Below are 13,662 nucleotides of genomic sequence, written 5' to 3'. Positions count from 1 at the left end.
GTAATGTTTTTATTTTTATAGTAGCGTGGCAGCGATTGCTGCTATTCAGTTATTAATTAAAATGTGGGTGATAGTACTGGGAGATGAGGTTGTAAAGTCTGCCATACTCCTTAGGAGAATAAAGCTTCAGGCTGGCATCGTGCTGGAGCTGAGGGTTATTGAAGTTTGTCTGTTCCCCTGTATGTGGGCTTCGTTCGTGTTACCCATAATGAGAAAATCTGTATGTGTTCCCATCAGAGGAAAAGAAGACCATTTAGTCTTTTCTCCAGCTTTCTTACTTTTTAAGCCAAAAGCTACTGTGTATATGCAATATTAAATGGATTTTGCTAATAGAAATACATTAGCATATAGCCATTAGGCAAGGTAAATACTTCTTCCTATTACCAGAGACAGTTCCTCTCCCCTGCAGGTACTCCCTGGGGTAGAAAACATCCTGTACAGTGGTAAAAAATTAACATTTGTTCCACACACCTCAGCAGAAAGAATAATTGTTGTTGCTTTTTTTTTTTTTTCAGCCACTTTGTAATAACTAAGATTATGCAGACTATTCTAAACAGAATTTATGTTTTTGTGCAGATATTTCTCCTATATTCTTACTACTTCAATGATATTTTTGGTAGTTTTAAAATTACTGTTAATTTTCTAGTTTGAAGATATACTTTGAGCACTTCTCCAGGTCTTTTGTTGTTTGTATTGCAGTCTGTCCCCTGTAATTGTTAACTATATTTTTGAGGGTGCATACTGCTATTTGAGGATGATAACGAACAGGGTCTAGTAAGTGCATTGCCTTGGAGCTGCGGTGGTTGTTCATTTTGTGTGGCCATATTGACGTGCTTTTGGGGTGAATGGGCTCAGCTGTGCTGGGGACCCCCCAACACAACCCCAGATCTGGAGCTCTTAATGTCACAAGTGACATTTGAAAGCTATGGGGGGGGGGGGGTGTTTTTTCTGAGAGGGGTAAAAAAGAGAACAGTATAATTGGTGTGCTGAAGGACTTCACTCTTTTCTCCCAGTGCAGCACTGTTCGTGGCACGTAATTTGGGAGAATCCAGCTTGTACCTCCCATTCGCCCGATGGCACATAGCAGCCCCAGAGGAGCACATGCTGCTTTTGTGCTCCTGTTCAGCTCTAATCTTTACGGAGCAACTGTTTCAAAGCATAAACACATTGCCTTGTAGGAGAAACTCTGGAAAACATCCTGCTAGTGACAGCGGCAGCCGCTGCCCGTCACACTGGACGTCCCGCTGCCAAACCCGGCGGGGCTTTGCTCGCAGGCGGGGAGCTGCAGGCTGTGTGACCATGAGGGGACTGGCACGATGGGACAGCGAGCGAGGGTGGCCAGAAGAAATAAGGCTTATCCATGGGAAAACATGAGGCTGCCAACTGCTCACTCAAAACGTGGTGCCTGGGTTCATCCTGGACTGGGGGTTTGCGGCATCCCCTTCCTGTGGGTGTCCCAGCCCTGCTGATCCGTACACAACCCCCAGGCTGCTCAGTGGTGGGGCCACATCAGCACCAGGCAGGCAGGTCATGAGCCTGTTCAGTCCCTGCAGGGAGGCTTTACCCCTGTGCCCCTCCTCACTGGGAGAGGGAGAAGGGAGAGGGAGAAGGGAGAGGGGGAGGGAGAGGGAGAGGGAGAGGGAGAGGGAGAGGGAGAGGGAGAGGGAGAGGGAGAGGGAGAGGGAGAGGGAGAGGGAGAGGGAGAGGGAGAGGGAGGGCTCCCTGGCTGGGCAGCAGGGCTGGAGGGATGATGCTGGACCGCAGGTCTGGCCATTTGGACATCAGCATCTTAACGATGCCTTTCTCATCAAGGAAACACATTGCAGACATTACCTGCTACAGTAAAGAGGGACATTTTAGAGTAATAAATATATTTAGACCTGTACTTTTTTTTTTTTAATCTAACAAATGAGAGATATTTACACTCATTACCTCCAGAAGGGAGAGAAGTGAGACCCTAGATTAGATTCTATATGTCAGAGTGATTTTCTTGCACTTGTCAAGGACCAGCAAATGTGGAAATCCCAAATCAGAGCTTGTCCACACAACCAAAAAAATGGAGCCAGAATACAGGGTGTTTCAAAAAGATGGACCCAATTTGAAATCACTATATCTCTGCAACCATGAGCCACCCATGAAAGAAACTCATACCAATTGAAAGGGCAGGGCAGAAAGTTTCAAATGATTACTTGATAACTCATTAAACCATTTGTAATTTTTTGTGTAATTGTAACATTGCCATTGTGAAATATACTGCTTTGAAATTGGGTCCATCTTTTTGAAACACCCTGTAATTAAAGGGGTTGCAATTCACACCCATTTTTTCACTGGATGCTTTACTATAGGCACTCTTATCAGGAAATAAAAATATATGTGGATAAATGTAGTTTTATGTTAAATCAAAATTGGGCATTTATCATTGTGAATACACAGACTTACACTGCTGTAGAGCCTGATACTTTATTTTACTGCTGTTTTTTAACTGACAAAGTTTCATTCACTGTTAGTTTAAAAAAGTGGAGCAAATATGTCTCCCACACATTAAATTATCCTGCTTAAAGTTTGTTTGCTAAATGCTGCATGCCTCATTTATACAGTGACTTTTATAACCTATTTCCTCCAGAGTATATGACACTAAGTGGGCAGGGTCAATTTAAAATAGATTAGCTTTTGCTTACACAGTCAACTTTCATCTATTGTATATGTTTCTGTAAACAAAAAGATGCAGCAGAGTTAGTAATGGACGTAAGTACAGGCAGAGCCTTTGCAGTAACTTCTTAACAAGCACTTCATCATTTTTTTTCAGCACAGAAGCTTTTGCTTCCTCCCTGGGAGAGGCTGTATGAAGACTAGCGTGGCCGGTGCTGTAAGGTATGGAATACCCCCACTGAGAGCCAGGGTTTTAGGTTCTTCTTCCTAATTTTACATTGCCACAGGCTTCCCATGTGAGAAGTTGCTTCACTCTGCATCTGATTTCTTCTCAGAAGGACTTACATATGTTCAGTAGTAACAAATATGTGAGCAAAATGAACTGTTTACTGTGTAGATGATAATATGTCTTACATGATGTTGACTTTCACTGTTTTGTGAGGTTTTCTCTCCTGTGAGCCTCAAACAGTCCCTTTGGGGAAAGGATCATGCTATGTGTCTGGTGTACCTCTTGGCGCAGCAGGTCCCTGTGCGGCATCACTTGCAGTGTTTTATTAATCTTTGAAGTGTTAAACTAAAATAGCAGAGTCTGGTGTGTTTTCTGATTCCCAGAAATACCATCACTTCATGGCCTTCCCCTGCCAGCTTTAGTGTCACCTTTCCTTCTCAGCTTCACTTCTCTCTTCTGGTGGGTAGGAGTCCCCATTGTCTCTGCAGCCCTTCAAACACACACCTCATGGCTCGAGGCTTTTACCCACAGGCAGACCGATCATCGGCAAACAGCATCATTCTTACCTCTTCTCCAAGGAACTGTGTCTCTCCTGTTTTACTTTACCTCGTGCACCAAGTGAACAAACAAACAGGCAATAAATGAAGAATGTATTTGAAATGACTGGAAATTGTGTAGCTCTTCTGATTCGGAGGCCTAAAAGACAGACTTTCAAGCAGCATTAGACAGATTAGGCAGCTCGCATGGATATTACAAAGTCCAGCAGTGTTAGTATAGTATATCTGGGCTGCTCATTTCTGTAATCTGCTTGTTTAGAGACACCAGGAATATTCATCTTAATCATCTGTTTCCGCTCTGTAGTAGGTACAGGAGGAAATACCACAGAGAGCCCTGTCACTGGGAAAACGCATCATTTGAATGTGCAATGTAAATATTTTAACTAACCAATGTAAACACTGTTTCGCTTGTAGGATGGGAAAAGAATGTCACAGTCAAAAATTAGCTGACATAAGAGTGACCCTGGATAGATGAGAGACAAAATTGTGTTCACACATTTTGGTAATCAAAACAGAGCCCTTAATGAATTGCCTAGTGTGAAAGGAATCACAAACACAAATGTGCCTGACACAAGATGGTCAAAAGTCGCTGTTTTATTAATGTTAGTGGGAAGGACTTCCAGGATTCATTGGAATCTGAGGTCCATGGGAAGGATGATGTGAGATGACAGATGAGATGATGTGAGATGTTAAGAACTACAGGGAGGCTGGAGACCCCGGAGGAGAACCTAAACTCTAAGTGTGCTCTGAATATCCATTCTCCTCCATGCCTCTGGCTATGACTTGTGGTCACCATGCCAGGACAGTTAATTCAGAAGTTTCCAAGGGTTAGAAGACGGTAGAAGCAACAAAGACACTAGATAAAACAAAGAAGCACCTTATTTCGGGGGTGTCAAACTCGCTTTCACCGGGGGCCACATCAGCTTTGCGGTTGCCTTCCAAGGGCTGAATGCGAGGCTGATGTGGCCCCGGGTGAAAGTGAGTTTGACACCCCTGCCTTATTTCATTCATGGACATGCTGTGGGTTTTTCAGTTGGTGGATTCAAAGGAAAGCAGAGCTCTTGGGGAGCTCAGAGCAGCTGCTCATTAGCGCTGCCTATGATGGCTTCGTAAGTGCTTGAAGACTTACGGTCAAGTGGTACTTGATGGAAAGCAGACATGGGGTTTAATTGGTGCTGAATATGGTCCCGAGAAACAGTGCTATAGCATAGGATACGGAGTAGAATAGCTAGGACTTTTAAAAGTTGATTTTTGCTTGTATTGTTAACAATGGGTAATATATTAACATCTGCCTCACATTTGCTATTTCTTTGTTCTTACAGCTGGAAATTTACACTAACACATAGGCTTTAGAGCTAAAAATGTCATTCCCAGGGTTAGAAACCCATACTGATTTTTGTCATTGTCCTTGTTAGGAAGGGAGAGCTGGAAACACGGGGGAAGACAACTGGGAAGGGTAGCCCCCAGATGACAAATGTTTTCAGTTGGAGAACAGATTAATCAGCATAGAGTAGCCTAAGAGTGTCACTGTCTGCCACTACTACAGCAATTTAGATGTAGCCAAATGAGCAAATCTATTAAGAGTAAAAATTATCTAAAGAAAGTAGAAGAAACCAAACACCTAAGTCATCAGTGAAAAGAAAACTACAATAGCATTTTTTTTCTGTGTGGAGGAAATTAAGAGCCTTATTTTTTTGTATGGGTGAGAAGTGTTTTGCATAGATGAGAATACCTTTAACATTATCCTTGAATAAAACTTCTGTTGCTAGAAAATCAATCATTTTATGCAATAAATTCATGCGACTATTCTCACAAATACAGATAATCCACATCTTCTTTACCTCCCAGACAGATGTATCAGTTTTCATGGAAAGCATGAATACATTGAAAAGTAAGAACTTCATTTTTTCCATTTAGGAGCAGGAAGCTCATATACTTTTGCTAAAGTGCTGTATTGTGCTTGCTTTATTTATTTAAAAAAAAAAATATCTAAAATGGCTTGGTTTAGCACCAGAAAAAAAGGTAGGAACAGATTACTTTGTAGTGCTGAATTCATAGCATCATTTTTCTAAAAGAAAACAGCATTATTTGAAGAAGGGGTTTAGATGGCTGATGAGAAAGAGGGAATTGAAGAGGAGGGAAGAGAAGTATCGTTGAAAAATGTTTGGAATGACAGTGTAAACCTCAGGGAGAAAGGGAATTAGATAAAAGAAACTGTGAGAGTAAGAATAATAATGTGAAGGGGAACAGGCTGTGCTGGTGAGATCTTTTGACCTAGGTTTTGAAAAAAATTCAGAATATGATCTGCGATCTCAGTCTTTGTTTGGGAGGGGGAATGGAGTGTTTCCATTTACGGTAAAGTGGAGTAATAATGTCATTGCCTTAGCTGTTAAAATATTTTAAAATCTACTTCAAACTGATTATTTATTGCAGTGTTAAAGTATGGACTGTTGTTGTCAGAAGGAGGAGAAATTGGAATAGATCCTAAAAAGTGGAGGGAAAGCATAATTTATGCTTCCTGAGAGGATATGGGACCACTAGTCCAGTCCAGCTCATTCTCACTCAGTTTGCTAAGAGACTGGTTTTCAGGAAGCCACTTTGGACATAGCTGTAAGTGAATAAATCTCAAGGGTCAACTCTGCAAGGGGAACTTGGAAGTCTCTATCACAGCCAGGGATAAATAGGATGCATATCTTCAGTACAAAAGTGCATTGAGGGTGCCTTTGCAAAGCACGTGAAGACCATGGCATCCCAAGCATCTCTGGCATATATTTGAGAACTGCCTTGGGTGAGACAGTTTTTCTGTGGAAGGTGGATGGACTACATGGGACTCTCATGTCTGTAATTGCTTCAGAAGCCACTTTTTCATCATAGTACAGAGTAATCTGTGAACTTTGCCTGTTTAGTCATTTCTGTGTAAGAGAGTTTTCAGATTCATATTCACATATCACCTATTCCAGATGAAACGCAGTAACTTCCAGCATTAGGTAAATCTGTCTGTGAGGTGAAATTGTATTTGCGCTGTCGTAGTCTGTCGGTAGCCTCAGACAATCTGCTATCATCAGGCTAAATTGGTTTCTTAGTTCTGCTCTTGTGGCCCAACCAATTCCATTTCAGTATATGTCAATTAAGGAGAGTATGCTATAATAATATTTTATATTTGCACAGCACCTCTCATCCCAGAGTACTGTATAAATCATGTATATTCAACACCACTGACCTTTTGCAGTCCCTTGAGAGCGGGAGAGCAACCGTTTTACAAAAGCAATACAAACCATAGGAATTTTTTCTCTGTAATACTGGGAAGAACCCATTAACTACAGAATTAATTATATGTTCCCTAAGCTACAGCTTAGTTTTTAAAAACCTTTATTGAAAATTTCCTTAAGATAAGGTGCACGAACCTACATTTTGTGTACACCATGAACAAAGGGCTAATCCAGCTTTCCAAGATTGGACCATTGGAAACATTGTGCTATTGCCTCTAAATTAATGTAAGAGTATCACTGCCTCTATACCTTGGCTGTCAATTTGTCTGTAAATTGTCACCTCTTCCTGCAGTATCTGCCTAAAATCATAGAGTCATCAAATAGTTTGGGTTGGAAGGGACATTCAGAGCTCATCTAGTCCAACTCCCCTGCAATGGGCAGGGACATCTTCAACTAGATGAGGTTGCACAGAGCCCTGTCCAGCCTGGCCCTCAATGTCTCCAGGGATGGGGCATCTACCACCTCTCTGGGCAACCTGGGCCAGTGTTTCACCACCCTCATTGTAAAAATTTTCTTCCTCATGTCCAGCCTCGATCTCCCCTCTTTTAGTTAGAAGCTATTACCCCTTGTCCTGTAGTAACACGCCCTGCTAAAAAGTCTGTCCCCATCTTTCTTAATGCCTTCTTTTAAGCACTGAAAGGCCACAATAAGGTCTCCCTGGAGCCTTCTTTTCTCCAGGCTGAACAACCCCAACTCTCTCAGCCTGTCCTCATAGCAGAGCTGTTACAGCCCTCTGATCACCTCAGTGGCCTCCTCTGGTCCCTCTCCAGCAGGTCCATGTCTTTCCTGTGCTGAGGACGCCAGAGCTGGATGCAGGGCTCCAGGTGGGCTCTCACCAGCATGGAGCAGAGGGGCAGAATCACCTCCTTCGACCTGCTGGCCACGCTGTTTTTGATGCAGCCCAAGATACAATTTGCCTTCTGGGCTGCAAGCGCACATTGCCGGCTCATGGCCAATCTGTCATCCACCCTGTAGTCTGCATTCCCCCCCTCTGCTGCTGAGGATCCTCCCATCTCAGTGTGAGAGGTACAGCAAAACAAATACATCGGAAAGCCCATTCAATTGATTTTGAGGGATCCAAATGTAACTGATATTTTAAGGCACTGAGCTGAAGATATTCAGCATGGCTATGCTGTGGGCCAGTACATGCAGAGGAGAGGTGAGCAAGGCCAAAGGAACAAGGAGGGAGGATGATGGCAATGAATTAATCTTCCTGGCATTCAGTGCCCTATCCCCTAAACATTAAGAGGACAATCTGTAGCCTACTGAGATCAGTTAATGTCTGTCCCTGCAGCCCTGGAGCCACAGGGAATGGCAGTGGTCTGTGAGGGAGCTTGCCAGGCCCCAGGTCTGCCCGGGGCATCCTTCTTGTGATGTGCAGCAAATGGATTACACAGCCCCAGTTAACTGCAAATGCCATGGATGGTAACTCAGTTAACAGTAGATTAAAAGAATCTTTAGGTTTTCAGTGTATTGTTTTGCCATTTGTCTCTCTTTGTAGCTTGTCTGGGTTTAATGTAGTTTATTCCATTTAGGAGCCTTACTGAGACAAACCCCATTAAAGCAGGCATTATAGTCCTTGTTTAGATTAGCAGTCAAAGCCACTAGATAATGATGCTTAAAAAAAAAATCTTGTATTTCTCTCATGGTCATTAGCACTGTGATCACCACCAACCTTCCTACAACAGTGTCTTTTTTTTTCTCTTTAAATCCCACAGCCAATTGTGAATGCCTCTAGTACAGTTTGTGACACTTGAACTGTAACATTTATCTCAAAAATAGCAGTTCTTGCTCTTTGAGTGCTCATACTTGCAAGAAATCGAATTGCTGTATGTAAGACTTGTGGTCAAAAACTCTCATTACTAGCTAATACTTTGCAAAGTTATTTTATTGGGGCAATTTTCTTTCATTTTATTTTGTAGAGAGGCTTTCTGACATTCAGGTATGTACATGTTCTTCTCAAACAACACCCTGGCCAGAGAAAGACATTTGCACCCGTCCTACTATGATGGCGACCAATATAGGGCCATTACAGTCCTAGACTGATGTGGGCAATTAAAATAATTTCCTCACATCACGTTTAAAACAGTGACATGTAATTCTAGGACAAAGCCTCTCAGCACCTTTTTCCAACACTCATCTGCACTCAGAAAATGAGCAGCTGCTATGAGATGCTGATGTCTTTTGAGGGTGAATGGCCATTTTCGGACATGCTATTAACTCTGTGCAAATGGGTGCATTTTCCAACCTAGTGCACAGAGTTGACCTCACATGCTATTCCCTTTACAGGTTGTAGTTTTGTTAACCAAGAAGAAAAACAAGAAAAATTATGAGCTTGATGTCTCAGGCTTGGTATCTTGAAGGATGGAGAATGTCCATCTGTAATTGCACACTCTGACTGTAGGGACCAGACTGTCACCTTAGAGGTGTGTGAAATTGGAGGACTCTAAGAGCAGAAGGCTAGCCAGGACAATTGACATTTCTGATAATGCAGCTGATTCATTATACCAGTACTGCTGTGTTTTACCTACTGTAGATGGGCGCTTACGTGCCTGAGAAGAGGCACTCACCCTATTCTTCATTCTCTATAGTACAGACCAAAGTTGCCCTGTGTTTTCACTAATTTGCCAGCCCCAGGTATGAAAGCCCACCAGTCACCTGAGGCCCTTGGAGCTGCTCATCAAAGCCTCAGAACAGACCGAATGCATATTTTAATCAACGTATTTTTACATAAAAAGTGACACTTTATTTTTTCTCTCTTCCTCCTGGAGAGGATGAAGATGTGTGCACAAAAAAAAATGTAGCATATGGAGCCTTATCATAGACTTGCTTTGGCTTAAGACTGTTCTGTGTTACCACTGGCAGTGTGATCCCCCAGCCCCTGCTCCAGCATGTTGGGGACAAGTGGCCCAGAGTGCCAGATGTAGAAAATGTTAGTAATTTTTGTTGGACTGTTCCTTCATTTTTTCCATCAATATAAACCCTCTGAGCACAGAGCCCTTTTTGTTCTTCTGTTGTATTGTAACCTGAGTCACCTAATCCTTGGGTTTGGGTGTTTCTTGCTGGATTTTGCTAACTAGAGCCTCTAGTTCTGCTCTATTCCTGATATTTGTTTTGTCTAACCTTGCTCAGATTAGATAACTAACGCAGTGGTTAAAATACTGTCATGTCAATGTTCTATGCTTGTCTCAGAAGCAGTTGTACATGAACCAGGACGAAGAATGAGCTTCACAGTAGAATAACGCTGAATTTAGTATTCAACCAGTCACCACACTGGCTTGATTTGGCCTGTTGTTATTTTTACCTGGATAGTTGAGGCAGTTAAATTAAATGCCATTTCCCAATTTCCAAACAACAGAAGCGAACCAGATGTCTGGAAGATATTATCTTAATAAAATCCATTTAAAAATATGTAAATCCTCACTTGTGAGTTCTTGATAAAGAGAGAATAAATTCCCGCAGTTCCTTATTTATTTAATTTGTATGCCATCATAACTGTGAATGAGGCTTTACAAAACCACGGGGACATAATCTTTGCCCTAAAGAGATTGTAGCTGAAATTAGACGCAACATATAACCAATGGCTTCAATAGACAAAGCAGGATTACACCAAATAAAAATTATTCATGTTGTGTATGTTGCATATGTTGTAAACTTGTGATAATACAGTTACTTAGAAAAGACCTGTTTGTTACCCTAAATGTGGTGATTAATAACAAAGCTCTGGAATAAAACCATCGTTAGTGTTTGCTGGTTTAAACCAGAAAACTTGAGACACTAATGACTAATCATTGCTTTCCTAAGGGCAGTTTAATTGGAAAGCTGGATTTAATGTAGGCAATATTCAGTGTTGTATTTGGTTTTCTAGATGCTGTGGCCTCCAAGGATCTTCACTCTGTTTTTAGACCCTTCTTCTAAGCTAATGACATTAAATTTGCCTTCCGTGTTTTATTACATGATGAAGGTAGAGCCTCTTAGGGGCTCTATCAGGACTTCCATGGTTTCTTCACCCTTCATTGTGCGGTGTGCACAGTGGATAATAAGATTTCTCTGAGTTTTGAGTAAAGGAGTGTCTTACTCCATACATGTAGAGCTCTTTTTCTATTAGTTCGAAGTACCTGTGTAATGTTTTGTTTCTGGGATTAAGCCATGATTGTGCAGTACATCCCTGTTTGAGTGTTCTCAGCAGAAGAGGTTACCATTCTCATGTAAATACTGCATGTACTTGTATCAAATCCTCAGGCTTTATTTTGACATTTGAATATCTAGACTTTTTGTTTAACAGGACTTTGGGTAACAAACTGACTTTTAGCCACTGTTTCCAGACTTCTGCTAGAACAGAGCTCATCTCATCTGTTCTCGGGAAGAAAGGAGCAGGTCACACACCAGGGGTGGGAGCAACATGGGCTGGGCGAGGGGCATGGGGCTGGACACCTCCCTACCTCCCCAGCCCCCTCAGTGGGCAAAGCTTGGGGTTTTTCTCCCCAGCAATTTGCTCAGATACAGAAGGGGGTTAATGTACCTGCTCATCTACCCCACAGGAGTCTGCTGTGGCTAATTAGTCAATATTTGCACAGCTCTGTGAAAATGCTTTAGAAGTGCCAATTATGAATTATAATTATCTTGTGAAGTTGATTGGGAGTCCACATTTGCATGTTGATTCAGGCCATAGGAGTAAGCCTTTCAAATAACGTATCTTATTTAAATTCTGTCCCTTTTTCTTATCTCTTGTTGTGTGGTTTGGTTTTTTTTTTTTTTTGGATGATGAGAAACATTAGTTTACCCTCAGGAAAGACCAGGTCTGACTGTTTTTAATAACGAGTTATGTACTTAGTCACAGTAGGTAATTCTACAAACCAAGCAGGACACACTCAGAGATCGATTCTGTCTGCTTGGCAGATGGTTTTACACAATCGGCATCAGGACAAGCCTGCTGAGACTTTAAAACAAATACTTCTAAGTAACATTGCCATAAGCCTGTTAATATAGTGGCAATTCCTGTTTTAAACTCTGCAGAGCTCCTACTTTATTTATATCCCATCTATTTACTGAAGTATGATAGATTTACTCTGGGAAGAGGCTAAATCTCAGCAGGTTTACACTGAAGGCTGACAATTAAGTTTCAGCTTACTTTCACAAAATGGTAACTAATGCTTAGCACTAACTGCAGGACACTTAGCTATTTTTCATAGCAGCACACCAGTATTAGAGACAAAGTGAGAACAGCTTACAAAATAAGTCCATGATTTGACTTACAGTTTTTATATTCCTGGAAACCTTCTCTTGCAGAAAGAATACTTTTGTATTTTTCTTAAAGTCTCTGCATTTTCTTGTAGCTTTATAAGTATTCCTAGTCTCTCTAACTGGATAATAAGAGGCTTTATTATTTATTCTACTTTTATGTAAAGTAGTTGGCAAATAGTTGCCTCTAATGCAGATTTAATATTTTAGTGTGTCGATTTGTATGTTAATGCATTAAAAAAAAGAAACCTAGAGCTGCATGAAATTCCACAGAGGGGACAACATTCTGCCTGCAGTTATTTTATGAGAACCATTGGAAACAGAATTGGGCCAAAAGTTCCCTGCGTACCTGTCTTTTTGCAGTAACCTAAAATTTTAATGGGGAAAAATTAGAGGGAAATGAACACTTTGTTTAAAAATGTTCATGAAGGGAAATGTTAATTTCTTTTTTTTTCCCCTGAATATGGGTCTTTTGACAGTTGTTTGCTAATCTTCTGCTTACATTTGCATTCTGTAGCTGCACAGGGATGTTTAATGCAACATTGATATGAGCCCATGCATTGATGCTCCAGTAGAGGGGTCTTAAATATTCATATGATGGCCAGACTCATGTGGTTTTATTTGCTTCTTTTCTTCTCTACCCAGAGTCCTAAGCACCATCAGATAATTAAACATTATAGAGTCTGTGGTAGTGAACATTTGAAAATCTAGAGGTTCATTTTTTTGTCCTGCCAGCTGGAAGAAGTGTGATGCTCAGGCGTTGTTCTGCTTGGAGAAAAGTGTTAGACTAAAATGTTTTATCCCTGCATAAATCCTTATGTCTTTCTGAGAACGATTTAGTGGTAAGAGCATTCAGCCTCATGTAGGAAATGATTGCAGATGGAAGGTGCTTGTATCTGTGTAAAAAGTAAGCATGAAATTACTGGTAAAAGATTCAAGTGCAAATGAAAACGCCTAAATTTAGGCAAGTGCTTTCAAGGCTCCTTCAGGCCCTATTAAGAGTCAGCGGCCACCTTCAGCTGCCCACCCAGAAGCCGCTGGTGCCATTTGAGATGCCTTGGTACATTTTTCATAGTCTCTAATCTCTATTTGAGAAGCATCAGAATTTTCTGTAGGTCCCGGGCCTTTTCTGCTAACCATATCCAGATGCAGGTTTCATCTGCCTAAAGAGAGGGTATTGAATACTGTTTTAAATGGCACAGTCTATGCCCCTTGGCCTCCAGCTGCCACTCCAGAAGGGCACAATTCTTCTGCAGTTCCTGCATTAAGTTGCTCATCTCTATAGACATATTTGCATAGACCTCCAGATAGCTCAGATGTCCCCAGCCAGCTCAGGTGATCCTGGCTGCCCGTGTTTAGGCAATTAAATGGCACCCCCATGGGCTGGTCAGGCACATCCCTTGTGAACCTTCACTGCCTTGTAGCCCCTGGGAGCGCTCAGACACATCATTCACACATAGACACACATGGGCATCTCACGCATCTCATGATGGGTGGCTGACTTCCACCCATCACATCACACGTGTGACATTTCACTGAGCCTGCAGTGCCGCCTGGGACTTCGTTGACAGAAAATGAGAAAACTATGGAAGGGCTGAGAGGAAGAAAGGAGAGAAAGCTGTAGTTGCTGCCCATATTACTGCTCTGTTGTGCTCTGTAGCCCAGCTGGTGGCTCTGACCCATGGTCTCCCGATTGTCCTGTCTCATCTGCAGAGCC

General features: G+C 41.9%; 1 protein-coding gene across 9 annotated transcripts in view; it reads left to right on the top strand.

The window, feature by feature from the left end:
• PAG1 (phosphoprotein membrane anchor with glycosphingolipid microdomains 1) overlaps positions 1 to 13,662 on the top strand; it is a 113,157-nt gene that overhangs the window by 62,839 nt on the left and 36,656 nt on the right. For 5 of the 9 annotated variants that reach the window (XM_021281602.2, XM_021281605.2, XM_065053872.1 and 2 more), the window contains one exon: positions 2,807 to 2,871. The exons of 2 other annotated variants lie outside the window; for them this stretch is intronic. The gene's annotated coding sequence lies outside the window, so the exon portion shown is untranslated. The remainder of the gene's footprint in view (positions 1 to 2,806; positions 2,872 to 13,662) is intronic. 2 more of the 9 variants (XM_065053871.1, XM_065053870.1) reach the window with 1 other exon arrangement.

Source organism: Columba livia, chromosome 2 (assembly GCF_036013475.1).
Source record: "Columba livia isolate bColLiv1 breed racing homer chromosome 2, bColLiv1.pat.W.v2, whole genome shotgun sequence".
Classification (NCBI taxonomy): domain Eukaryota; kingdom Metazoa; phylum Chordata; class Aves; order Columbiformes; family Columbidae; genus Columba; species Columba livia.
This window is presented reverse-complemented; position numbering and strand designations above follow the sequence as displayed.